General features: G+C 32.4%; 1 protein-coding gene and 1 non-coding gene across 3 annotated transcripts in view; one reads left to right on the forward strand and one right to left on the reverse strand.

The window, feature by feature from the left end:
• Positions 1-27,867, forward strand: part of TAB3 (TGF-beta activated kinase 1 (MAP3K7) binding protein 3) — an 89,990-nt gene that overhangs the window by 17,803 nt on the left and 44,320 nt on the right. The gene's annotated exons all lie outside the window — the stretch shown is intronic.
• LOC111719673 lies at positions 6,052-6,158 on the reverse strand. Its single transcript, XR_002769697.1, has one exon. It is a non-coding gene; the product is annotated as a U6 spliceosomal RNA (small nuclear RNA).

Here is a 27,867-nt window from a genome sequence, read left to right on the forward strand (position 1 = left end):
GGCATGATCAGACCTGTTCTTTAGGAGTATCAGTTTGACGCTGTGTGAAAGAAAGATTTATTGAAGAGGAAAAAGACTGAAGGCAGGGAGATTAATTAAGCTATTTCACTAGTATAAATGATGAAGGGCTGATGAAGTAGGATGTAAGAGTTGTAAAGATAGATATAACAAAGCTTGGTTTTTGAGTAGACTTAGGGAGTGTATCGGAGATGAGAATGGCTCCTGAGTTATAAGCATAATGAATGATGGTACTTTTGATAGAAATAAGAAATGAGAGAGGTCCATTTTATGAGGGGAAATGAATTCTCCCTTGAACATGAATTTAAGATGTATATGGGATATCAAGCCAAGTGTATATAGCAAATAGTATTAAAATAAAATAGCAAATACGTAGACATAGGAGTTATCTTCATTAAGATAATAGTTGAAGCTTAGAAAATATTTAGAGACAAGAGACTAGGACAGAACTTTATGGTACATTTATGTAAGGAATGAGTTATAAATGATCCAGCAAAGAAGCCTGAGAAGGAAAAGTCAAACAGAAGGAGACATGTTTCAGTGGAAATCTTTGGTGGTATGAATTGGATTGCATGGTCACCAAAATCCCTTTTAACTCTGGAGTTCTTTGATCTGAAATACTTAAGATTTTGACTCTTAAAATTTTCATGTCTTAACTAGGATAATGGTCTAAATTCTGCTTAAAGAAACATGTTGAGTTATAAGTTTTGCCTTCTGTAATCATCATTAGTATAATATTTTTTAACCATTTATCCTGGTCCCTTTGGTGTTTGGAATTTTTCTAGCTCCTTAAAAGCCCTAATGACCTTGTCATAACTGTGTCACCTACTTTGTCAAGAATACCATAGCTATCACTTCTCCTTGTGTAAAGTAATATTATATTTACTTGGGAATAATTTAAATACTTGGAAATACTTCCCTAGTACTATAGATACTTCTTTCATATTCTCTCCCACTCACTGGACCATCATTATTATTAGTCTCCTCATTACTTTACCTTTAAAATATATCTAAGATTTCCAAGTTCTAAAAAAATGATTATTTGAATCATTTCCTTGTTCACCTTTTAAACCCCATATTGGATCTTTTCATAACCATGGTTAATGAAAGTACATAGTTCTACAACCTAACAGTATGGATAGAAATTAGAATTGTGATTTCATTGGTATAGAGAACTCTTAGATGAGGAAACTTCTACCAGTTCCATCTACCAACTCTATGGGTTTATTCAAGAATCTTAGCTGTATAATTTTGAATAGCTCATTAGCCTTGATTTCTTCCTTCTACTAAACTCACAGAATCACAAAATATGAGTTTATAAGGAGTCTAATCGAACCTGTATCTGAAAAAGAATCCTCTCATATTTGATAAGTTGTCATTCTATTTTAGCTGGACAAACATTCAATGAGAAAGGTAATCCAGTTTCTCAAAGCCATCTACTCTGCTTTTGGATAGATGTTATTGTTAGAACAGAATTAACACAAAAGTGCCTAATAAATACTTGTATTAGGAAAATTTTTGTTCCATCGATATTCCTCTGCAACTTAAACTCAATACTCTAGTTTTGCCTTCTGGAGCCAAACAGAGCAGTTTCTTTTTCCATTTGACAGCTTTTCAATTACTTGAAAACATCTCAAAGATTTCTTCAAGTCAGATATTCTCAGTTCATTTAGCCTATTATTAGATGGCATGAACTTGATGCCCATTACCAACATTTAGTACTTAAAAATATTAAGTCTGTGAACATAACCTTTTTGTTTTGTAGGTTTTTTTACACTGATAACTGAGTATAGGATCCCAAGGATCCATCCCTGGGATTTTTTGTTCGTTTGTTTGCCTGAGCTTCAAAAATGGTAACATTATGTAATATTATATACTTTAGATATTAAGTTCTTTAAAAGTTGGCAGAATGTCTTCTACCAAAAATTTAAGATAATCAACACAAGAAGCAGCATGGTACAGTGGAAAGAATACTGGAGTCAGGTGATACAGGTGTGAATCCTAAGTACTACTACTTAATACTTTGTGATTTTTGGCAAGGTAATTTAACTGCTTTGAGTCTAAACATGAACAGAATGGATTAGATCAGAGATGACAAACACAACCCAGCATACTCGGCCAAATCAGATTAAAATTAATTGGGAAGTATTTAACAAAATAAATAAAAATATAGTAAAATAGAAAATACTATATTTTAAAACTAAGTCAGTGTGTGGTCCATAGGAATCCTGACCCCCATTTCTGTTTGAGTTTAACACTGATGGAATAGATGACTTTTTTTTTTTTTTTTTTAAATTATAGCTTTTCCTTTACAAGATATATACATAAGTCATTTTTCAGGATTGACCCTTGCAAAATCTTCTGTTCCAATTTTTACCCTCCTTCCCCGATCCCCTCCCCCAGATGGCAGGTAAACCAGTACATGTTAAATATGTTAAAGTATATATTAAATACAATATATGTATACATATTCATGCAATTATTTTGCTGCACAAGGAGAATAGGACTTTGAAATAATGTAAAATTAATCTGAAAAGGAAATCAAAAATGGAAGCAGACAAATACAGAGGAATTGGAAATGCTGTGTAGTGTTCACATTCATTTCCTAGAGTTCTTTCACTGAGTGTAAGTGGTTCTATTCATCATTGAACAAATGGAACTAATTTGGTTCATCTCATTGTTGAAGAGAGCCACATCCATCAGAATTGATTATCATATAATATTGTTGTTGAAGTATATAATGATCTCCTGGTCCTGCTCATTTCCCTCAGCATCAGTTCATGTAAGTCTCTCCAGGCCTTTCTGAAATCCTCCTGTTGGTTATTTCTTACAGAACAATAATATTCCATAACATTCATATACCACAATTTATTCAGCTATTCTCCAATTGATGGGCATCCATTCAATTTCCATTTTCTAGCCACTACAAAGAGAGCTGCCATAAATATTTTTGAACATGCAGGTCCCTTTCCCTTCTTTAAGATCTCTTTGGGATATAAGCTCAATAATAACACTGCTGCTGCATCAAAGGATATGTACAGTTTGATAACTTTTTGAGCATTGTTCCAAATCGCTCTCCAGAATGGCTAGATGTATTCACAATTCCACCAAGAATGTATCAGTGTCCCAGTTTTCCCACATCCCCTCCAATATTCAGCATTATCTTTTCCTGTCATCCTAGCCAATATGAGAGGTGTGTAGTGGTATCTCAGCGTTGTCTTAATTTGCACTTCTCTGATTAATAATGACTTGGAGCAGTATGACTTCTAAGATCCCATTTAACTCTAATATTTTGAGAAAGGTTATAGGACAACAAATAAGTTAGGGAAATGATACTTCCTAGCCACTTCTCAGGTATGTGTTTTTTGAGTGTTGCATACTAAACTGTGGGAACGTAAAATAGTTCCCTCCAATGTGCCAGAGAACTACCTAGTCTCAGCATGGTGTCATTTAAATGTAAAGACCTTGAGTTCATTTCTGTGGCTTTTAAAGGTCCTCAGTTTGGTTTTATGCGTAGGGTCATTAAAATTTAATAAACCTGCACTAAAGCTGGATGCTGCTCTGCAACATTATCGGAAGTTATTTAAAGCTTTCACATCTCTCTGAGCAGCAGGAACTCAGTAGCTTGCCAAGTTTGCAGCTGCAGTATCTCTGTTAACTTTCTGTGAAGCTCCAGACTTCTAAAAAACCATTGGTGCCTGTCTTGACTTGGTATTAACCTTTTTTATATAGATTGCATTTTCCTTCTCAATCACAAAGAGTAGCCAGGAGTAAATGCCAGGCAGGGCAACATGATTGCCAAACTGGTTTAACCAAATTTTGTTCCTTTGAAATTTCTAGTACACTGGATGATAATTGACTGCTTTCCTTTACATAAAAACCTTTTACATATATTACTTTTTTTCCCATTATATCTGCTGTTTATATATGTGTTTAAATCTCTGCAAATACATGTATATGTATTTGTAGAGTATAATTGTATTGGGATAACATTTTGCTTAACTTGTATTTATTGTTTACAAATAAGGATTCTTTTTGGGTAGGCTATTTGTCATAGAGTGACAGTGATTTATTTATTTTTATTTTTTAAAGCACCAACAAGACATGGAAAAAAAAATCTTTGTAATTCAGTGTTCTTGCTCTTGAGTTATCCATACAATTTGGTCTTTGGTGCTCCAGATTGGATGTGTAGTACCCTAGATAAGTCCTTATCAATTAAAAAACAAAGGTAAGATTTCTTATGTGTCACATTCCTTTTATAGCTTTGCAAAAATTTTTTTCTTGTTTTGCCAACTAAATTTTATTGCTGTAGCTTAGGTTTTTAGTTTTATTTATTTATTTTTTTAATGATTCTAAAAATGACTTTTTAATCCATTCAGTATTTTCACTTAATTTTGTTTTGGACAGAGATATAAAGAATTGATAGTTGACTGCCTCCTTTGATTTGAGATTAAGGCTTTGGACCAAGATTGTAAGGAAGTAATTGCCGTTGTTTTGATACTGTAAACTGAAAAGTATGTTTTAGGTATACATCTGCTTCTTGGAGTATGGGATCCCGAGTTTAATAAAGATCCTGATTAGAAATTATAGGAACTGGGAGACAGGAAGCCTATCTATCATGCATACTGTCATGTGGGTGAAATGGAACAAATATTCTTTTTCCCTTTTGAGGTTTCTTAGCAGTTGACTTTCTGTGAGTAGAATTTCTAAGAAGTAGATTAATGACAGGAAATCCCAAATTTGCTGTGATAGACCAGTTTTTGATTTGGGAAATATAGTAAAAAAAAACTAAATCAAAATTTTGTTGGAGTGGAATTGGTCACCACATAATTCATCTCTCTCTCTCTCTCTCTCTTTTTTTGATTGAGTTCATACTTATTCATCAATTAATTTCCTAGATTTAAGTTTATTTTTCTTATTTTCAAAAGAAAATATAATTTAGGTAACAATGCCAAAAACATGAATAAATTTAGCTTTTTGAAAAGAAAATAAGGACATTATTCTTTTTAAAAGATATGATGATAAATCTTAATTTCTGTGAATGACTGATGAATCAATATTGAGAAAGATCACACTGTTGACTTAGTTTCTAGAGAATTTTTTTTTTTTTTGTAACTTTTTTTTTTTTCTCCCCGAGGCACTTGAGGTTAAGTAACTTGTGCAGGGTTACACAATTAGGGAAGTGTTAAGTGTCTGAGACCAGATTTTAACTCTGGTCCTCCTTACTTCAGGACTGGTACTCTATACACTGCGCCACCTAGCTACCCCATTTTTTGTAACATTTAAAATTTTCTTGGCCTCTAGTTTCTAGTACTCTGTTATATTCAGATGGATCTATAATCTCTTAAGTATGGATATTCCCTCCAAGGTTGCATATTGCTATACATTTATGCCTTCCTTTCCTTACAGCTCTTTTCCATGATCTTCCATAAATGTGTCACGGTAGGATTGACCTAACCTATTTGAGACCTTTTGTTCTTTTGACATATATAGGTTATGTGGATCTTGCTTCCCTTATTTTTGCTTTTATGTCTTTTTTTTTAAACCTTTATATTGTTGGTCCTTTCTAATCCCTGTAATATGTTGTTTGTTCACTTTACCACTACCCATCTTCTTCCATCCCTATATACTTCTGTTTCATTTTTTTGAAAATTGTAGAATTCATTTTCTTGTAGCTATACAAGACTTGTAGTATATGGTTCTTTGTTTCAGGGAAAAGCTTGGAATAAAAAAAAAAAAAGATCAATTTCCTAATGGTTGTCTAGCCCACTTTCTTCCTGCTGTTCAATTCTGTATTCAACTTGTCATTTCTCAGTGATTGTCCAAGGTATATATATTAAAAATATTTTTTTTTCCACTTCCATGTTCAAACAATTTTAATCTTTGTTTTTGGAATTTTGAGTTCCAAATTTTATTCCTCCTGCCCTCTTCCTTCAAATATGGTAAACAATCTGGTACAGATTATACATGTTCAGTAATGTAAAACATTTACATATTATTCATTTTGTACAAGAAGACTCAAAAAAATGAAAGAAAAATATGCAACAATTCACAAATTTGCATGTCATCCTTACTCTGGGGCAGTACTAATTTTCTCTATATCATTTTAGTTTTTGCATCTGTGCTGTGGAAGCCAACTCTTGCTCAAGGTATCTTGATTGTCCATCTAGTTCTGTTTTTCATCCACTTGTTCTTTTCCTGTTTGGATAGTTAGGTCAGAATCTTTAAAGTGATTATAGATCTAATTTAAGAGATTTTACAGTATTCTGGAGCATAATGCCATCTGTGAAGGAGCATCTGGAAGACTTTAGCATTTGTAGAAAAACTCTATTTGACTTGGATTTCGTGTGATTTCTGTGACAAAGGCATATGCTTATCATAGATGTTCTTTTATGCTAAAAATCAATATGAATCTGTGGATCCATATTTCTCAGTGTTTAGGACTAAAAATGTTAAGGCCTAAGAATTTTCTTCAAATTCATTGACTCAAAAAAAATCTAAAGAGGATTTATGTACCATATATAGACTGGTAACACCAAAAAAAAAAAAAAACCCAAAAAACCCAAAAAAACAAGACCCACCGATAAGGTAAAAGTCTTTTGAATTAATATAGTAAAATGCTGATTTTTAAAGTACTCACCTAGTATACTTCCCCATTATTCTTCACACTCCTGGTGGCTATATACCTGTTAACCTGTGTATTTGTGCTTGGAATAATCCAGAAAATTAGAATCCTCTTAGACTGCAGAAAATGGCTAACACACCTCATCCCCTACTTGTCCCCTGAAACAAATGACAGACAATGATCCCCTCTATGTATATTCTCAAATCAAATGAGGAGGAATAAGGGAAGGAAGTATTTTATCTAAGCTCAGCCTAATATTACGGACTTTCAAGACTAGAGATTTTCTGGCATATTCTTCCTTTCCCTTGCAAAAAGTGGCTGATAACTGATTCATTCCAGCTAGAAATGGAAAGGAAGAATGATTAGGAACCAGTATGGATGGCTTTTATGGAAAACCTAGTAGAGGTTTGTCCTTCATTTTACAGGATTAGAACTTGGGCCAATCTCCCAATGTAAGAAGAGGCTGAAGACTATTAGTTAGGGGGAGATGATGTATGTGCCACAAAATGGGCAGGATTCAGAAGTGAGAAGATGGGAGAATATAAAGAAAAAAAAAAAATGAAGAAAACTGAGCCAAAAAAACATAGCATAAATAGATAAGTTTTCACAGAGTATTTTAACCTAAGATGATGAATACTAAACCTGAATATAAAACTTTATTTTTAAAAAATTTTTATTTATTTATTTATTTAATAGCCTTTTATTTACAGGTTATATGCATGGATAACTTTACAGCATTAGCAATTGCCAAACCTCTTGTTCCAATTTTTCACCTCTTACCCCCCACCCCCTCCCCCAGATGACAGGATGACCAATAGATGTTAAATATATTAAAATATAAATTAGATACACAATAAGTATACATGACCAAACTGTTATTTTGCTGTACAAAAAGAATCAGACTCTGAAATATTATACAATTAGCTTGTGAAGGAAATAAAAAATGCAGGTGGGCATAAATATAGGGATTGGGAGTTCAATGTAATGGTTTTTAGTCGTCACCCAGAGTTCTTTCTCTGGGCGTAGCTGGTTCAGTTCATTACTGCTCCATTGGAAATGATTTGATTGATCTCCTTGCTGAAGATGGCCAGGTCCATCAGAACTGGTCATCATATAGTATTGTTGTTGAAGTATATAATGATTTCCTGGTCCTGCTCATTTCACTCAGCATCAGTTCGTGTAAGTCCCTCCAGGCCTTTCTGAAATCATCCTGTTGGTCATTTCTTACAGAACAGTAATATTCCATAATATTCATATACCACAATTTATTCAGCCATTCTCCAACTGATGGACATCCATTCAGTTTCCAGTTTCTAGCCACTACAAAAGGCTGCCACAAACATTCGTGCACATACAGGTCCCTTTCCCTTCTTTATAATCTCTTTGGGATATAAGCCCAGTAGTAACACTGCTGGATCAAAGGGTATGCACAGTTTGATAACATTTTGAGCGTAGTTCCAAACTATTCTCCAAAATGGTTGGATTCGTTCACAACTCCACCAACAATGCATCAATGTCCCAGTTTTCCCACATCCCCTCCAACAATCATCATTATTTTTTCTTGTCATCTTAGCCAATCTGACAGGTGTGTAGTGGTATTTTAGAGTTGTCTTAATTTGCATTTTTCTGATTAATAATGACTTGGAGCATCTTTTCCTATGACTAGAAATAGTTTCAATTTCTTCATCTGAGAATTGTCTGTTCATATCCTTTGACCATTTTTCAATTGGAGAATGGCTTGATTTTTTATAAATTATAGAGTTAATTCTCTATATATTTTGGAAATGAGGCCTTTATCAGAACCTTTGACTGTAAAAATATTTTCCCAGTTTATTGCTTCCCTTCTAATCTTGTATGCATTAGTTTTGTTTGTACAAAAACTTTTCAGCTTGGTATAATCGAAATTTTCTATTTTGTGATCAGTAATGTTCTCTAATTCTTTTTTGGTCATAATGTCCTTCCCCTTCCACAGGTCTGAGAGGTAAACTATCCTGTGTTCCTCTAATTTATTAATAATTTCAATCTTTATACCTAGGTCATGAACCCATTTTGACCTTATCTTGGTGTACGGTATTAAGTGTGGATCAATGCCTAGTTTCTGTCAGAATATAAAACTTTCTAAACAGATATGAAGCAAAAGAAGTGACATAGTATTTAATGAAACAGTCAGGGAATTCCAGGACAGTATGAATCAAGAAGAAATTCCAGAATGATTCAAAAGAAATAAAATCCATTAAAAAAATTTAGGAAGGTTAGAAGTTATAGCTTCTACTATAGAAATAAAATACATTAGGAAATTAGAAAAATAAGTTAAATCCATGGTAGAGATTTTCTCCAAAGAAGCAAAAAAGAGATTGACATATTTGGAATACAGAAATGGTAGCAGGAAAGAATCTGACAAAAGATGTAAAAGGCTAGGCTCTGGTGACCCATGCTGGTAATCTCAGCTTCCATTTCTTTAAAAAAAATTTTTTTCTTTTTTTCTTTTTTTTTTTTTTTTGCTGAGGCAGTTGGGGTCAAGTGACTTGCCTAGGGTCACACAACTAGGAAATGTCAAGTATCTGAAACCAGATTTGAACTTGGATCCTCCTGATTTTCAGAGCTGGTACTCTATCCATCGTGCCACCTAGCTGTCCCTATTTAAAAATTTTTTAAAACATTTTTATTTAAAGTTTAGAATTTGAATTCCATCCCTCCCTTCTTCTTTTCCTTCCCCTTCTCTCTCCCTGAGACAATAAGTAGATACAAACTATACATATGCAGTTGTTCCTTAGAAGTAATTTTGTACAAGAAGAGTAGAATAAAAGAAATAAAAGAATAAAAGAAAAAAAATGAAAGAAAGTGAAAAATAGCATGTTTAATTTTGTATTCATTCAATATTAGCTCATTCTCTGTAGGCTGATAGTATGCTTATTTATTAAGTCCTTTGGGATTGTCTTGGATCTCTGTATTGTTAAAAAATAGCTAAGTCATTTACAATTCTTCGTCAAACAGTATTGCTGTTACTATGTGCAATATTTACCTGGTTCTGTTGCTTCATTATTCATCACTTCATGTAAGGGTTTCTAAGTTTTTCTGAAATCATCCTTCTTTCATTTCTTATAGCATAAAAATGTTTCATTACAATCCTATACCACAGCTTATTTTTAGCCATTCCTCAATTGATAGGCATCCCTTTCTTTTCCAGTTTTTAGCCACCGTATGTTATAAATATTTTTTTGTACAAATAGGTCCTTTTGCTCCCTTTTTCTTGGAGGGGTGAGGTGTGGGGTAAGGTGTGTCAATATAGACCTAGCAGTGGTATTGCCAGATCAAAGGTTTGCAGAATTTTATGGCCCTTTGGACCTAATTCCAAATTAGCTCTCCAGAATGGTTGGGTTAGTTCACAACTTGGTGGGAATACTTTAATTTAGGCATTCTGAGCTACCATGGGCTAACTGATCAGGTGTCCTAAGTTTGGCATTATATAAAGAACCTCTTTTATCAGGAAGCCACCTGTTAGTCTAAGGAAACGGGAACTAGCCCCAGTTGGAAATGGAGCAAGTTCTGTGTCAATCAGTAATGGGTTTGGACCTGTGAGTAGCCTCTATACTCTCTTTCTGTGTGAGAGGTTAGCCTTATTCCCCCCCCCCCCCCAAAAAAAAAAGGAAGGAAAGAGAAACAATGTTGAAACAAAGAACATATGATTTTACTTTTAAAGCAAAAGCTATAGATATGGTTTGATGACATGATAGATCTTTCAAAACAACATGATAAAAAGCTTAAATGCTGTAATGTGAAAAATAATAAAAGAAAATTTCTCAGAACTTTGGAGGAAAGGGGGGAAGGAAGCACTAGTGGAAAGAATTAGTAGAATGCCTTCAGAAAAGGTCCTGTGTGTCAAATGTAGATGTGTGTTTCTTGGGGGATAATTTCAAAAGAAGAATGGATGAATGGGAAAGAGGAATGTCCTGGAAAAAGGGGAAGGGAGAGGAAGAGTTATCTCATATGAATGGGATATGCAAGGAAGAGTTTATAAAGTGGAGAGGACAGTGGAGGGGGCAGTGGGCGACACTTAAAACTTCATTCACCTGAATTTGGCTCTTTGAGGGAAGAAGGCAAATAGAGGAAAAACAGTCTTAATGAACTTAAACTTTTTGTTAGGCATGGTGAAGATAATTACTTGCATTTTAGAGAGTCATAATTTATACAGGTAACAGTATAAGGCAATATGTTTATCTTGGCTTCAAAATAGGCATCCTTGAGATTGGGAAAAATAAGACTTTTTAGTTTAGTAAACTTTTGGGAAAATATGACATAAACATTGAACAGGGGTTGGGATTAAAAAAAAAGAGGACAAATAAATATATGAGAATAGGATGGAGGGAAATATACAATTAATCATAACTATGAAAATGAATGAGATGAACTGATAAAATATATGTGATAGAATGAATTAACATCCAGATTCTAGCAATAACGTAGTTTACAAGAAACACACTTGAAATAGAAAGTTAGACATAGTTAAAATAAAGGGCTGAAACAAAACCAATATCTGTACTGAACATATCTGTACCAAATGATGTGGTATCCAGATTTTTAAAGGAAAAAAATGAATTATATGAGGAAATTGATTGTAAAATATAATAATTGGATATCTCAGCTTATCCCCCTTAGACTTCAATAAATCTAAACATAAGAAGAAAGTTATAGAATTGAATATGGAATTTTAGAAAACTTAGATATTATATATTTCTGAGAAATAATGAAAGGAAAGAGAAATGAGTATATGTGTTTTTCAGTTGTATGTTATGTGTCCACACATTAGGACATTAAAAACTTGACAAGTAAATATAGAAAAATATAAATTTTAAATTCATCTTTTTTGGATCCTAATGTAATAAAAATTATATTCAATAAAGAGATTTGAAACCTAGATTAATTAATTAATTGAAATCTAATTCTAATCCTAAAGAATGGATGGATCAGAGTAAATCATAGAAATAATTTAATTAAAGATAATGACAATAGTGAAACATCATGTAAATATTTGTGGGATGCAGCCAAAACAATACTTAAGGGAAAATTCTATCTCCTTTCATCAATAATATATTGAGTGTGAGAATAGGTCATTGAACTAATTATGCAAGTAAAAAAACCCCAAAATTTGAAAATCCCTAATTAAACTTCAAAATAACCAAGATCCACAAAATTCAAATTAAATTCAAATCAAATGTCAGCAATGACAACTTTGACTTAATAAATAAAAGTGGGAATTTTTTTAAAATGGTTAAACCATTGACTAATTTGACTAAAAATAGAGAAATCCAAATTGCCAGTCTCAAAAATGAAAAGATTGAATGCATAATTAATAAAAAAGGAAAAAAAGGAATTGTTAGGAAATATTTTCCTTTGCTATTTGCCAATACAACTTAAAATCTAAATAAAATAGATTAATATTTACAACAACATAAATTATTCAGATTAACAAAAGAGTAAATAGAATACTTAATAATCCTATCTTGGAAAAAGAAATTGAAAAGGCCAAAAGAATTCCCCAAGGGGGAAAAATAACTAAGACTAGATGGTTTTATAAATGAATTCTACCAAAAATTTAAAGATCAGCTCTAATATTGCATAAACTGAAAAAAATAAATGGAGTGCCTTCAAATTCTTTCTATGACACAAATATGGATACCTAAATCAGACATAGAGAAAAAAAAAAACTAAACCAGTTTCTCTAATGAATATTAATGTAATAGTATAATGTTAGCAGCAAGGAGATTACAGTAATATATTCCAAAGGTTTATACAGACTGGAGTATACCAAAAAATACAGAGCTGTTTCAGTATTAGGAAAACTATAGGCACCATCAACCATATCAATAACAGAAACATTAATGGTGCCATACACCAGTATAAAATATACTAAATAAGCTTCAGGAATGAATGAATTAATGAACTTGAACCTTTTGTTAGGCATGGTGAAGATAATTGCTTGCATTTTAGAGAGTCATAATTTATACAGGTAACAGTATAAGGCAATATGTTTATCTTGGCTTCAAAATAGGTATCCTTGAGATTGGGAAAAGTAAGACTTTTTAGTTTAGTAAACTTTTGGGAAAATATGACATAAAGAATTATCAAACACTTCAGTTTTGTCATGTTATTTGTCAGTATTCTTTGCATGTGCTTATTTTTTAAAAAAATACTGAATTGCAATTGCTGTCTGAATTTAGCTTTGCCACAAACACATTAGAAGTAATCTACTGAGACTATAATCTGTGCCCTGAAAAAAGCATGTCATCTTTGCTACTATAAAACCTTATATTTGACTTGAAATTTTCATGTAACTTTATAGTCAGTGGATGATGCAAGTAGTACTATACTTGGAGCCAGGATACCCGTGTTTTAGTCCAGGTTCTGCCACAATCTCTTAATATGTGATTTTGAACAAATTAACTTCTCTGGATGTTAGTTTATTAATTCTAAATAAAGATTGCCAAAGACCCTTTCTGCTCCAAAATGTCCATGATCCAAAATTGATAAAATTGTTTAAAATTCTATTTTATAGAATCATAGACTTTTTGAAATATTATCTCTTTAATCCATAGAATACTGAAAATCAAAGAAGACACTGCTTAATTATTACATTTTAGAAATAGTAATGAAATCAGAGTACCAAAATTTTATGCAAATATATTTTTTGTGGCAAATGTCACTGGCACAAATAAAACAAAATAAGTTGTCATTTGGCATATTCAGTTTTCTATGTACATAAGAACATTTTCACATTCAAATTGATATTAATGAAACAAATTTATAAGAAAATGTAATCAACTTTACTTTCCTAGGTTTTCAAAGGACAGGATCAATCAGTATAATCGAGCTAACTTCTGAGATAAATTTTAATGAACATACATCTGGGTGGCATAGTTAGTAGAGGACTGGATTTGGATTCCAGAAGACCTAAGTTCAACTGCAGGTTCAGATACTTAATAGTTTTATGACTGAACAGGTCACTTAACTTCTCTCTCCTCATCTATAAAATGAGTATAACAGCAGCATCTACTTGCCAGAGTTGTGAGGATTAAATGAGATAACGGATGCAAAATACTCTGTAACCCTAAATGTAAATGCTTTTAATTAGAGAAAGTAATTAGCAATGGGTAGAGTACCCTGTCTAGATTCAGGAAGACTGATTTTTCAGAGTTCAAATGTTACCTTAGACACTAACCTGGGTGACCCCAGGCAAGTCATTTAAGCCCATTTGCCCCAACTTCCTAATCTGTTAAATGAGTTGAAGAAGGAAATGGCAAATCTTTCTAATATCTTCGCCAAGAAAACCGCAAATGAGATTGTAAAAAATTGGAAACATAAATGAAACGTTAGAACAATAATAATTAATTTTATGTCTACTACTAATTATTTGTGATTTTGTTACTGTGGATACCTTGTTTGTTTTTGTTGGTTGTTAACTCTTTATACCTTAGTAGCCCAAGCATTATGAATTTTCTGTTTTACAAATTTCATTTCTTGGCGGCCAGTCTTCTAGTTGATGAACCTTTCTGAACTTAATTAGGTTTATCCTAAAATGACAGACATTAAGTGCCATTGAGCTTTTATTGTTTATGGAAGTATGTGCTAGGAATGTATAGAAATTATTTCAACTATAATTTACTGTATTTGATGTGAGTTTTTCAACATTGTATTGGCAATATTTTTATTGTGTTTGCCTTAGTGGAAGCAATGTGTTACAATTGGGTTGAAAAAAAACCCCACAATCCTTTAAGTATTGTTGCTTGTGTACCTTTTCTTCTTTCTTCCAAAAAAAAAAGTGGTATACAAATGAAATGGGACAAAATAAAATAACTCATTGAAATGTATAACAAATCTGAAAACTTTTTACATCTTTGAAAAATGTGTATATGCAATATGCATTCTTATTTTTTTAATGCAGTTTCTAGTTTGACATAATTTGGCATTGAATTTAAAAGATTTTAACATTCTTTAATTCATCATGGAACTGTACTTTTATCATAGTAGATATTAAGCCTTCCTTTGACCAAGTCTAACCTTGTTTATATCTCACTGGTATTTGGGTCTTTTAAAAAAAATTTATTTTGAACTTGAGCAACAAACAAAAAGAAGGCCTAAATATACCCAGAAGAACAAAACTTGTCCATAAAGCATTAATTTGCAATATGTATAGCTTGCTTTTCTTTTTAAGTATAAAATGCAACATGTCACCTTCAAAGCTGTTCTGTTTGTCTATGATTCCTTCTGGTCTACCTTCTGTTCTTTACTGTTCATTTATAAAACTTTTTTTTTTTTTTTTTTTTGGCAACCCTGTCCCTAGCTCTTCTGTCTTTTAAAATACCCTGCCTCTCAAGTTGAGAAGACTTTTTAACAAATAAGCATTGGTTATTTTTATTGTTTAATTTTCTGCTCACTTCACCTGCATCAGTTTATACAAGTGTTCCTAGGTTGCTCTGAAGCAATATCTTTCATTATTTCATAGGACTAATGTTCTATTGCATTTATATAATGTGATTTGTTCATTAATTCCTTATTTTGTTAGCATTTTTCTTAGGTCCCATTTCTTTGCTTGTAAAAGAGAGCAGCTATGAATGTTGTATATTTAGTTCTTTTCCTCTTTTTTTGATCTTTTTGGATGTAGACCCACTAATATTACTTCTAGGTGATGGGATATGTAATTCTGTGACTTTTTGGTCTAAATAGTCTGTTCTGAATATTTCTAAATAGTTGGTAATCATTAAATAAGCTCCTTTTATTTCTCAGCCACTGTACTAAACAGTGAGGTTACAAAAAGAGACAAAAGGCAATTCCTGTCCTCAAGGAGTTTATTGGAGCAATAATTCACAACTTTATCAACACCACTCTAATGGTTGAGGAATTTTACCACACTCTCTTTAATTGAGTTTTCATTTGCCTTTTTTTGTCATGTTTAACAATCTGTTGACTATGTAATGGAATCATAGGGCTGTTTTAATTTACATTTCTCTAATTATTCATGATTTGGAATTTTTTTCATATACTTATTGATAGTTTGAATTTCTTTGTTAATTGTTCATATCTTTTGACCACTTATTTGTCAGGGAATATTCTTATATTTTTTTATCAATGCCTTATATGCATTAGATTTGAGATCTTTGTCAAATAAATTTCTCCCGTTTTCCCTTTTTTTGTTTCTGTTCTAAATTTAATTTCTTTTTTCTTATTGGTGCAAGAATGCTTTAATTTTATCTAATAAAAATTTCCCATTTTATCTTCTGTGGAATTCTCTCTTCCTTGTTTCGCCATCAATTTTTTCTTACCCAGTTGTGAAAATTATTTTTTTCTTCTCTAATTTATTTGTAACCTTATATCTTGAATCATACATCTATTGGGGCATTTGTTGCTGTGTAGTGTGAAGTAGTTTATACCCAATATCATTGATCTAATGTCATACTACTTGACAGTATTCCGAGCATTTTTTTGTCAAATTATCTCCTTATCCTAGAAGTTTGAATCTTTGAATTTTATTGAACATTACATGACTTTGTTTGGTTGTTTCTTTATAATTGATATGAAATAAGTTTGGTAATTGCTGATATTTATGGTATACTTATAATTGATACAGATAGGCCTTTTGAATTTTTTCCTCAGGTAAATTTTGTTATTACTTTTTCTTTTTCTTTAAAGAGACCCATTGCTAGTTTGATTTGTATAGCACTGAATAATCTAAGTAACTAGGTAGTTTTTTTTTTTTTTTTTAATATTGGCATGTTCTCCAATTATTTGTCTGGATTTCTGTAAATAATGGTTTGTAGTTTTATTCCTTTGGTTTGCATGTGTCTTGATAGATTTCCCAATATTTTGTTGATAATGTAGTTTATTTTAAATTCAAATTCTCTTTCTAACTCTTCCTGCTGAATTTTGTTGGTAATATACAAATGATTTATTTAGATTTACTTTTGATGTTACCAAAATTATTTTGGATTAATTTTAATTATTTTGTTTACTCTTTATTTTTCTTTAGACTATGTTATTTATAAAAAAAAAAATGAAAGTTTCATTTCTTCTTTTCATGTGCTTATTCCCCTTTTTTCCCTTGTACTGAGCTAAAAATTAAGAAAATGTTCATTTATTCCTAGTCTTTCTAGTGAGTTTTTAAAAAAGTAGAAATGAGTGTTTTTGTCCAAATCCTTTTTAGCATCTATTTAATCATGTAGTTTTTAATTTGTTATTAACATGTTCCATTTTTTTAGTTTCCTTATTGATCCAATATTTCATTTATGATTTAACTGAATTTTGGTATCATATGTAATCTTTAAAATATATTTTCGTTTCCTCTTTTGTGTTATTTAATTTTTTTTCAGTATTTATTAGAGATTAATGGTCTGCAATTTTCTTTCAGTGCTTTAACTCTCCTTGATTTAGGTAGAAAGGCCATATTTGTATTATAGAAGAATTTAGAAAAATCTCTTCTTTTCCTCTTTTGTTGTAAACAGTTTGTACAATATTGAAATTAATCATTTTTAAAAGTCACTTATAACTCCATCTGGACCTGACTGCCTTGTATTTTTATATTTGTAATATTTTAATGCCCCCAATCTTGATCATGCCAGATTCAAGAGTTTATAGTTTATCCTTCCAGAAAAAAAAGAAAAAAAATTGAAGATTATTTGATAATATAGGCTTAACTTTGTTAAACCTATATTTTAGGAAAATCATTTGGTACCTGTTTAGAGAATGGATTAGAAAGGAGAGAGAATTGAGACAGACAGTGAAACCAGGAAGCTCTTTTAACAGTCCAGGTGATTGAGAATTTTAAAGATGACGGCTGTGCAAGAGATTTGTAGAAGTAAAATTGCCAGAATTTTGCAACTTTTTAAATGTGTGGGGTGAGAGACATTGTGACATATTGAATCTTCATTCCTGGAAAAATTAGGGTGATCTCATTAAAAATAGAAAGATAATGAAGGGCTTTGGAGGGAGGGAAAGTGCTAAAAATGAGTTATCTTTTTGATCTGTTGAGTTTGACATACCTGTGGAATGTTTAATTTAAAATGAATGGTAGGTAATTGGAATTAAAGACAGAAACTGGCCCAGGTTTAGGAGCCATCTCCTTAAGAGATGATCAAACGTCTGGGGGTGGAGTCAGATGGCATAGTAAAGCCAAGAAGCTGCTCGAGCTCTCTGTTTTCCTTGAAAACCACATGAAACCAAGTCTCTGAGCAGTCTGTTGGAATGAAACCACTTTGCATCTCAAAGTAGACTGGAAGAATTAAGAGTTCTTTCCCTTTTACCTTTTTTATGCTTCTCTTGAGTTTTGTGTTTGGAGATCAAATTTCTTGTTCAGCTCTTATCTTTTCATTAGAAATAGATGAAATTCACTGGTATCACTGAATGTCCATCTTCTCCACTGAAAAATAATGCTCATTTTAGCTGGATAGTTTATTGTTGGCTGTAATCCAAATTCCTTTGCCTTTTGGAATATCAGATTCCAGGCCTTTCGATCCTTTAAGGTGGAAGCTGGTAGATCCTGGGTAAATAGACTGGAAGAAATCCAGGAAAAGTCATTGTCAACTAGGGTGAAAAGCATGTTCAGCCCAGGTCAGATTCACTCTGGCAAGGCTGATGAGAGGGACGTAATCACAGCAAAATAGTAACTGAGACCGTCAGTCCTGGCTCTGTAAGCAGAGCACAGCAAAGGGGCAGCTTCCAGGACCAGCTCAGAAGGCTGGGAAACCAGGCTGTTTCCTGAACAGAGCAGATAAAGCTACAATCTGCAAACACAAAGGGGTGCTATGCTTGAAGCCAAGGCTCAGTGCTGCACAGGAAGTTTGGGATAGTGTCCCCTTCACCTCAGGAACTGTACCTTAAAAGTTTAAAAAAAAAAAAAAAAAAAAAAAAAAAAAAAAAAAAAGAAATGCCAAAAGAAAAAGAAGGAAAATGAGCAAAAAACATAAAAGAACCTTGACCATAGAAAGCTACTATGGTGCCAGGGCAGAACAAAAAACAGACTCAGGTGAGGACAGGATGTCCACAGAGGAAATCTCAAAGAATGGGATAAATTGGTCTCAAGCCCAAAGAGACTTATTGGAAATGCTCACAAAAAGAGCTAGAAGAAAAAATGAGAAAGGAAATGAGAGGTATGCATGAGAGAGTCAACAGTTTGCAAAAGGAAGGAAAAAAATTGTCTGAAGAAAACAACTTCTTAAATAGTAGAATAAACCAAATGAAAAGAGACATACAAAAAATAACTGAAGAAAATCACATATTAAAAAGTAGAACAGGGCAAATGGAAGCTAATGACTCTGAGACAGGAAGAATCACTCAAACTAAAAAAAATGAAAAAATGGAAGAAGATATGAAACACCTCATTGGAAAAACAGCCAACCTGGGAAATAGATGAAATTATTGGCCTACTTAAGGCCATGACCAAAAAAAGATTCTGGATAGCATTCTATAAGAGGTCATTAAGGAAAATTGCCCCCAATATTCTAGAAACTGAGGGGGAAATACTAATTAAAAGAATCCATTGATCACTTTTGGAAAGAGATTCCAAAAGGAAATGTTCCCAAGGAACATTGTTGGGAAACTCCAAAACTACAGCCTCAATGGAAAAATACTGCAGGCTGCCAGACAAAAACAAAATATTAAGGAGCAACAGTCAGGATTACTCAGGATCTGGCTTCTAAAATAAAGGATCAGAGAGACTGCAATACCATCTTCTGGAAGGCAAAGGACCTGGGATTACAACCAAAAATTAACTACTCAGTGAGATTCAGCATCATCCTTTGGGTGAGTCAGTGCAGCTTCAATGAAATAAGTAACTTTCAATTATTTCTATTGAAAAAGCCAAAACTAAATGAAAATTTAGTCTACAGTCACAGGACTCAAGAGAAGCATAGAAAGGTAAACAGGGGGAAAATGTATATTATTTAAAGTTTCATCTGTTTACATCCCTAGATGGGAAAATGATATCTAACTCTTGAAAATTGTGTCACTGGAACAGACAAAGAGGGACATCACATGGATGGAGAGTATGGTTGTGAATGTAAATATGATGTGCTGACATCAAAGAAAAAGACATTAAGGAGTGGAAAGAGGTCTATATTGGGAAAAAGAGAAAAAGGGAGGTATAATGGGAAAATTAGTTCACATGAAAAATTCAAAAGCTCTATTATAAGCCAGGGAAAGAAGGGAGGAGGATGAACATTGTCTTAAACTTGATCTCATCAGTTTTGGCTCTAAAATAACATAGTCATTCAATTGGGTATAGAAATTTATCTAACCCTAAAAAGAAGTATGAGGAGAAAAAGGAAAGAAAGGGGAAGGGACAGGATAAAAGGGAAGGTAGAAGCATTAAGGGAAAAGGTAAGAGAAGGAGGGAAAGGGTGATAGAAGATAAGGTAAAAAAAAAAAAACCCACATACAACAGAGGATAGAATGGAAAGAGAACATAAGTATATACAGGGGAGAAAATTGGATGGAGGAAAATAAAGAATTGGTGATCATGATTGTGAATGTGAATGGGTTGAACTCAACCATAAAATGGAAGTAAATAGAGTGCATTAAAAAGCAGAATCCTATAATGTGTTGTTTACAACAAACACATTTGAGTCAGTGAGATATGTACAGAGTAAAGGTAAAAGGCTAGAACGGAGTTTATTATGCTTCAGCTGAAGTAAAAAAAAAAAAAAGTAGGGGTAACAGTTCTGATCTCAGATAAAGCAAAATGTAAAAAATAGATCTTATTAAAAGAGATAAGGAAGAAAAATCCATCTTGATAAAGGCTACCATAAATAATGAAGTAGTAATGCTACTAAATATGTATGCATTAAGTGGTAGAGCAGGCAAATTCCTAGAGAAGATTTTAAGCCAGTTACAGAAAAAATAGACAGCAAAACTATTCTAGTGGGGAACCTCAATCTTCTCTCAGAATAAGAACCACAAAATTAACAAGAAAGAAACTAGGGACATAAATAGGATCCTAGAAAACCTAAATATGATAGTCTTCTGGAGAAAATTGAATAGTCAGGACAGAAAGGAATATACCTTTTTCTTGATAGTATATGAAGACTGCGTTAGCACCCTGGATACTTTAGAATCAACTGGAGTCAGGATAAACAAAAGTCCTTGGTCTTTATTCTTGTCGAAGGGAGAGGAGAGAGAGTGGACACAGGAATCTCCTCTTTCTTCTGCCCCCCAGAATCACACTTGCTTGTCTTACTCCACCCTCTAATCCTTCCTGCCAATCTCCTTATACACCAACTGATTGAGTCAGCACAGAATGGTGGAGCAGGCCATTTTCCAAGCAAATGCTAATAGAATATTGTCCAATTGGTAATTAGCCTTAAGTGCTTGCTTGTCCAAACCTCAGTGTATGAACTCAAGAGTTTCAGCCATTTACAACAGTACATGCTACTTACACAAAAATTGAACATAAAAACCTAACAATCAAATGCAGAAAGTCAGAAATAATAAATACTTCCTTTTCAGATCACAATGCAATAAAAATTATATTCAATAAAAAGGAACAAGGAAAGATAGACTAAAAACCAATTGAAAATTAAATAATCTAATTGTAAAGAATAAATGGGTCAAAACATCACATCACAGAAACAATCCATAATTTCATCAAGAGAATGACAATGAGACAACATACCAAAACCTATGGGATGCAACCAAAGCAGGTCTTAGGGGAAATATCTCTAAATAGCTACATGAATAAAATAGAGAGAGAGGAGATCAGTGACTTAGGCGTGCAACTAAAAAAGTTAGAAAAAGAACAAATTAAAAACTCCCAATTAAATACCAAATTAGAAATTGTGAAAGTCAAAGGAGAGATTAATAAAATTGAAACTAAAAAAACTATGAACAAAATTAAGAGTTGGTTTTATTAAAACAAAAACAACAAAATAGATAAATTTTTCTTAATTTGATCAGAAAAAAGGAAAGAAAAAAAAACAAATCACCAGCATTAAGAATGAAACGGGTGAATTTACCACCAATGACAAAGAAATTAAAGCAATAATTAGAAGGTATTTTGCCCATCTGTATGGCAGCAAGTGTGACAATCTAACTGAAATGGATGAATATTTACAAAAACACAAATTTCCTAGGTTAATAGAAGAGGAAATAAATCACTTAAATAGAAAAAGAAATTGAACAAATCATTAATGAACTCCCTAAGAAAAAATCTTCAGGGCCAGATGAAATTACAAGTTAATATACCAAACATATAAAGAACACTTAATTCCAATACTATGTAAACTATTTGGAAAAAATAGGTAAAGAATGAATACTGCCAAATTCCTTCTGTGACACAAACTAGGAAGAGCCAAAACAGAGAAAGTTAGTTACAGACCAATCTCCCTAATGAATATCGATCCAAACATTTAAAATAAAATATTAGTAAAGAAATTACAGTAACTTAGCAGGATAATACACTATGACCAAATAAATGGGATTTATGCCAGGAATGCAGGGCTGGTTCAATATTAGGAAAACTTACCATCATGTGATAATCTCAATAGATGCTGAAAAAGCTTTTAATGAAATACAGCATCCATTCCTATTCAAAACACTAAAGAGCATAGGGATAAAGGGAGCTTTCCTTAAAATAATAAGTGTCTTATCCAACACCTACAGCAAGCATTATTTGTAATGGAGAGAAGCTGGACTCATTCCCAATAAGAACAGAAGTGAAATAAGGATGCCCATTATCACCACTATTGTCCACATTGTACTAGAAATTCTGGCTTTAGCAATAAGAAAAGAAAAAGAAATTAAAGGAATAGGCAGTTAAGAAATAAAACTATGGTTTTTGTAAATGATATGATGATATACTTTGAGAATCCTAGAAAATTACCCAAGAACCTATTGAAAATAATTCATAGCATTAGCAAAGTTGTGGGATATAAATTAAAAACACACAAATCATCAGCGTTTCTATATATTACTAACAAAGCCTATCAGCAAGAGATAGAAAGAGAAATACCATTTAAAATTACAGTAGACAAAATAAAATACTTGGCTTCTACCTGCCAAGACAAATCCAAGCACTGTATGAACAAAGTTACAAAATACTTCTCACACAAAGTCAGATCTAAACAGTTGGAAAAATATGAATTGTTCATGGCTAGGCTGAGCTAATATAATAAAAATGACAATTCTGTCTAAATTGGTCTATTTGTTCATTCACTGCCATACCAGTCAAACTGCCAAAACATTGTAGTACTAGAAAAAAGGAATAAAATTCATTTGGAAGAACAAAATGTTAAGAATATCAAGGGAATTAATGAAAAAAAAATTACAGAGGATAGTAGCTTAGCAGTACCAAACCTAAAACTATATTAAAAAGCATTAGTCATCAAAACCATTGGATACTGCTAAGAATAAAGTGGTGGATCAGTGGAATAGAGTAGATTTACTTGACACAAGGCCTATAGCAATCTAGTATTTGATAAATCCTAAAATGTATGCTTCTGGAATAAGAACTCACTAACAAAAATTGTTGGGAAAATTGGAAAATAATATGTCAGAAACTAGACACAGACCTATATGTAACACTACATATCAAAATAAGATCAAAATGGACACATGATTTGGGCATAAAGGATAATACCATAAACAAATTAGGAAAACAAGGAATAATTTATCACATCTTTGGAGAAGGGAGAAATTTATGACTAAAGAAGAACTAGAGAACGTTGAAAAAGGTAAAAGGGACAACTTTTATTACATTAAACTAAATAAAGTTTTGCACAAACAAAACCAACAGAAACAAGATTAAAAGGAAATTACAAAGCTGGGGAAAAAATCTTTATAGCCAGTATTTCTGATAAAAGTTTCATTTTTAAAATTGATCAAAGGATATGAACAGACAATTTTCAAATAATGAAATTCAAGCCAAATATAGTCATATGAAAACGTGTTCATTATCACTATTAATTACAGAAAGGCAAATTAAAACTACTCTGAGATACTACCTCACACCTCAGATTGGCTATGATGATGATGATAAATGTTGGAGGGGATGTGGGAAAACTGGGACACTAATGTATTGTTGGTGGAGTTGTGAACTGATTCAGCCTTTGTGGAGAGCAATTTGGAACTATGCCCAAAGGGCTATAAAACTGTGCAAACCTTTTGACTAGCAATGCCATTACTGGGTCTGTATCCCAAGGAAATCATAAAGGAGAAGAGGACCCACATGTACAAAAATGTTTGTAGCATTTCTTTTTGTAGGAGCAAAGAATTGGAAAAAGAGTGGATGTTCATCAATTGGGGAATGATTGAATAAGCTGTGGTACATGAAGATAATGGAACATTATTGTTCTATAAAAAATGGTGAACAAACTAATTTTAAAAAGGCCTGGAAAGATTTACACTGAGAGAAACAAGCAGAACCAGGAATAACTTGTACACAATAGCTGCAAGAATGTGCGATGATCAACTATGAAAGATTGGGTTTTCTCAGTGGTTCAATGCATCCAGAAAAAGAACTAGAGACTGAATGTAAATCAACACATGCTATGTTCACTTCTTTTTTATGTTTTTTTTTTCTCATGGTTTTTCCCTTTTGCTCAGATTTTTCTCTCCCAATATGATTTATAAAGTAATGTGTGTTAAACAAATAATCAAAAAAATTAAGTTTTAAAAAAGAGATGATCAAATGAGAGAATGTCTGTGAAGCACTTAACCACATAGTTGGTGCTACATAAATACAAGCTTTTATTATTGCCATATTATATTTATTTCACTAAGTGAGAGAGAAGAGAGAGGGAAAGAGAAAGAGCTAAGCTAAGGTAAGAGATTCTTGGAGAACACTGCATTATAGGGTAGGATATCAGTCATAATTTGGTGAAGAAAACTAAGGACTACTCACAAAAGTGAGAGAGCAGTGTTCCCACTACTGATCTAAGGGATTATATCCAATTGGATATGATGATTAGCAGCATCAAAGGCATCGAATTTGGCATTAAGATATCTTGATAGTTTTGAAGAAAACAGTTTTGTTTTAGTAATAAGAGAAAAATATATTGCCAAGGATTGAGAAGTGACATAAAAGGACTAATTTAATAGAGGGATCATGTTAAAAAACAATATATGTTCTTCTTTGTTCTAAGCCATTCTTAGCCTCATATTTTTCTCTCATATCTTATGCAGCTTTATTAATCTCTTTAAGTCTTTATAGACTTGAACTTAAAAATTAATAAAATCTGCCCTTGATACGACTAGATCTGATTGTGTTAACTTTGTGGTTGTAACCCTAAGTATCCTTAAAATGTTCTTAATCCATTTAATATTTTGAATATCTAGATAATTGGAAATATGCCACTGACAGAATCTCATATTTTTGTGGTTAGTAGCAAATATTATGGGGCAGCTAGGTGGCGCAGTGGATAGAGCACCAGCTCTGAAGTCAGGAGGACCCAAGTTAAAATCTGGTCTCAGACACAACACTTCCTAGCTATGTGACCCTGGGCAAGTCACTTAATCCCCATTGCCTCAGGAAAAAAAATCAAATATAATTATTGTGGCTCCCTCCCTGCTTTCCTTTTCTCCCTCCCTCCCTCCTTCTCTCTTTTTCCTTCCCTCCCTCTCTTCTCTCTCCCCTCCCTCTCCTCCCACCTTCCTTCCCTCTATTCCCTCCATCCCCTCCCTCCCTCCCTTCCTCTTTCCCATTTTCCCTTCCTCCTTCCTTCCTTTCCTCTCTTCCTCTTCAAATTTGTCCAACACCATTTAAATATGTTTAATCACTTGTATTTCCTGAAAGAACTTTTGAAACAGAGATCTGGAGTTAGGGCAAATAATAGATTATCTTTTTTATAAAGATGAAGGTTTATATTAGTTATTCTGATTAGATATTTAAAAATCCGTTTGAGAATAAAAGTTAATTTTGCTTTAATGAATTCAAGATAAGATTGTTAATTAAGTACTTATAGTGTATTCATATAGAAAAGAAACTTGTCTTAAACAACATCCAAATCATGCAGGAAAATTAATATAATCACTACTTTGCCTTTTTTGGAGAAATAAATGGTCTCATTTAGAAAATTTTTCATCTCACTTTCATTGTAAATCATAAATATTTTTAAATCAAATCTGCCTGATTGTGAAGTAAGCCTTTTCATTTTTCTTAATAACATCCTTCTGCCCTTTCATTGATACGAAACTTACCTCATTATAATAAAATTGCTTTTCTATTGATACTCAATAAGAGCACATTGTATATAAAATGAAATTTTCTTGCCTATAATTGCTTCTTCTCATACTAGTAGTTTGTAGCAGATCAGTTAAACATCATTTGTAGTATATCAAAAGACTGTATTGACACACAGAATCTATTGGTACTATTATAGAATTATGAACGTAGTTTGAAGTTTTATGTTTTCAGTATGTGATTTATTCAAGATATATGGAGAAGAAAGCTTTAAATGGAATGAAATGTAATAACTGTTTAATTCTCTTCAATTTTCTTGAGATTTATTCATTGTTTTCTAAATGGAAGATAGTTGATCAGTTGAATAATTCATTTTACTTAATATGATTTGGTTCTCTTAATTTCTTCAGCATTGTAACAAGTTATACCCTAGTAATTTCTAACCTTTATGGTATATGTTCATATTCTCATTTATGAAAGCAGTAATGTGATGCCACAATTATTCTGTAGTACACATATTCTAAAATCAGCTCCTTTATTTAAACCAGTAGAAGTAACATTTTAAAAAAAGTATTCTCTCTCTTTCTCCTCTTTGTCTTACTTGCTTTCTCTCTTGCTCCCTCTTGTAAACCATATCCACTAGAACTGTTTCACTCTTAATAACTACTAACCATGCCAGATACTGAGGATGCAAAAGCAAAATTGTATAAACCATAGGTTTATTTATTTTTTTGCAAAAAAAAAAATAAAGTTATGGAAAATGTATATCTAATTATAGATTAGGAAGAGTATTGTGTTATTTGTATTTCTCATGAAGATATTAGTTTTTTCCCCTTCATTCTTTAAAAAAAAGTTTAATAGCATTTTTTATTTTTCCAATAAATGTAAAGAGAGTTTTCAACATTCATTTTTGTAAGCCTTTATGTTCCAAAATTTTCTCCCTACCTTGCTTAACCTCCCCTTCCCCAAGACAGCAGGTAATCTGATAGAGGTTAAATATATCCAGTTCTTTTAAACATATGTCCATATTTGCTATATTATGCAAAAAGAATTATACTAAAAGAGAAAAAACATGAGAAAGAAAAATAATGAACAAAACAAAAATGAAAATAATATTCTTTCATCCATATTTAGTCCCCATAGTTTTCTCTCTGGATGCAGATGTTATTTTCCATCCCAAGCCTATTGGAATTGCCTTGAATTACTTCGTTGTTGAAAAGAGCCAACTCCATCACAGTTGATCATGGCATAATCTTCTTGTTACTGTGTATAGTGTTCTCTTGGTTCTGCTCACTTTGTTCAGAATCAATTTATGAAAGTCTTTCCCGGCTTGTATGTTCATCCTTTCTTATGAAACAATCTTTTCCCCTTATATTCATGTCTATACATAATTCAGCCATTCCCCAACTGTACGCATCCACTCAATTTCCAGTTATTTACCACTTAAAAAAAAACTGTACTATAAACGCTTTTGCACATGTGAGTCCTTTTCCCTCTTATTTTCTTTCATTCTTTAAATTATCTGCAAATAGAGATGTTTGGAAGATGCATAGTACATATACATGGCTCCTCAACCAAATAGGAAAAGGCTAGATAAATTTGCTTTTGATTCTGCTATTTTCTATACTAGTTAGTTAACTTGGTGCTAAGAATGAGGTACAAAGAGAAAAATTCTATTGTGAAGCTAAAATTAGAAAATGACTGAACTGGAAGGAACTTTGGAGGCCATCTAAATTTACCTTACATATAGGATATCAATCTCTTATACATCATTCAGAATATAATTGATTACTTCTGGTTAGGGTAAATCTGCTATCTCCCACAGCTGTCCTTTCTAGTTTGGGATAGTTTTAATTGTTAGAAAGGTATTTTTTTTTTCTTTTGTTTACATTAAGCTTAAAATGATCAAACATCTATTCTTGATTAGACTAGAGAATCTAGTTCATCTCAAACATGCCTTAGTGAGCTTATCATTTGTCTATGCCTTGTCATTTCATTAATCTTGTCCATATTTTCCCATAAATTCCCTGGAGGGACTTTATTCAGATGCGTGGGGACTTTATCT

The sequence above is a fragment of the Sarcophilus harrisii genome, chromosome 3 (assembly GCF_902635505.1).
Source record: "Sarcophilus harrisii chromosome 3, mSarHar1.11, whole genome shotgun sequence".
Classification (NCBI taxonomy): domain Eukaryota; kingdom Metazoa; phylum Chordata; class Mammalia; order Dasyuromorphia; family Dasyuridae; genus Sarcophilus; species Sarcophilus harrisii.